Genomic DNA, 2,056 nt, shown 5'->3' on the forward strand with positions numbered 1-2,056 from the left:
TAATCAATAAATTTAAGTATTTAATTTAAAAACATTATCAGTAACTGAATAATTACCATTTATTGATATTCGTTATTTTCAGAAATTAATTTTAGCCAGAAATATTCTTAAATCTGTAGCGTACAAATTATTTGTTAGAGCTAAATAAATGATAAAGACTTATTAGTAATACAAAATAATACTCTACTGATGTCTTTTCTTATGTGCTTCAGTTTACGGAGCACCAAGTCAGCACTCGGATGCATTTCGATAAGTACTGTACAGGTGCAGATATACTTCAACATCATCATTTATTCCATGACCATTACGTAATTTGTATTATTTGACATAAGCTATTGTAATCTGCTAGATAGATTCTAACATTAACCTAAGCTAATCATCATCTTGTTTATCCAGTCTTTCAATACACACTGTTTGTGCCTATGAAGTATAGTTTGGAATTTTAGATACTTTGCCAACTAACTATATTAAGCTTAATTAAGAGATGCTTGTAAAGGAAAAGTTTGATTTAAACAGGGCCTTTCCATCTTGACTGGCATCAATTGAAAGCTACCTATCTAGTCCTTCATTGTTATTATTATTAAATTCACTTGGTATTGTTTGGTTGAATCTTCCCATTGATGTTTAGGACTACAATTGATCAGTCTCTTATTGGCATATGTGCATCCTGTGAGGATTGCCTCGATATAGCCTTAATTCACAAGTATTATAAGCAGAAGTTGGGTAGTGCCTAGCAGTTTCTATCAGGACTCAGTAGCTAAATGGTTAATGCGATAACGTTTGAAGCGAACGGTACTGAGTTCGAGTCTCAAAGTGAACATCAACTCTGAGATGCAGTTACATCTAGCTGACGAGTCCCAAATAGGACGAAACGCGCGTCCTGGATTCCACTGCTAGCCACTATTCATCTCTGCTTATATTATTATTATTACTATCAATAATGGTTTCATTCAATATTATATGTTAAATACAATATGGAATTCTCAGCGTAAAATATTTCAACAGGTTTCTTTTTACAAAACGAGAAAAACAGTCGATAACTGCATACCCATATATGTTAACTAAACAAACTATCTGAAATTAAATGATAAGTTTTTTGAATAGAATTAATTAATCTATGCAAATTTTAATTAGGAATATGTTTAAGAATTCAGGTTATTGACTAGATCAGCTCGTACAGCCTATTCGTCGCACAGTAGTTTTTCAAGGTCAGGCATTGTAGAGATTTTAAATATTTTAGTGAATGGATTCCAATGTATTGCGGTCTCATCCTAGGAGAAGATATACAAAGAGAAAGATATGAATGAAGTGGATGGTTATTATCTGGTAGGACAACACCTGTCAGAGGGTTGGAAGATTTTAAATGTCTATCGAAAAATATATTCACAGTAACCTCAAAAGACTCATCACACCCTGCTAAGTGTCTTCTTAACACAACAAATGTTTTTCGCAAAACTGAACATACTAGTCACGTGGCTATTATTAACATTTGGGCTGACCGAATGCATGATGAATACGGTGAAAATGACGCATATTTATTTAACATAACTACAAGCTGACTAACGTATGATAGACCCGACCGTTGCTGCTACCTTGACGTGGTGGTCGGGCTTGCCTATCGTGATGATCCAATCGAGCTATGCTGGCTGGAACAATCGTTCCTCAAGGTCCTACCATGCCAGACAGGTCGGTTGAAGAGCGGTGAGACTAAAAGCAGCAATCCCAAGGTCCGAAGGCGAAGTCGTACTGCTGACTGTACAGAGGTGTGAAAGCAGTAAGGTGTTTCCTTCAGACAACCTACCAGACATATTAGTCCTTGTCCCACCTAGACCCTTGCACTTGAGTCCAGAACACCAATTACAGCTTCTATTATGTGAATCATTTATTTCACACATACTCTTTTTTTATACTAGACAGACAGGCTGACCACATCACACCATAAAATAGAAAATGATGTTTGTACAAGATAAAGCCAAATGTGGCTATGAACCTGGGAGATCCCAATCAATAAACCGAATATAATTTAGGAACGCCAAGTCGTATTATAATAATCTAT

Source organism: Schistosoma mansoni (assembly GCF_000237925.1).
Source record: "Schistosoma mansoni, WGS project CABG00000000 data, supercontig 0113, strain Puerto Rico, whole genome shotgun sequence".
NCBI classification, from domain to species: domain Eukaryota; kingdom Metazoa; phylum Platyhelminthes; class Trematoda; order Strigeidida; family Schistosomatidae; genus Schistosoma; species Schistosoma mansoni.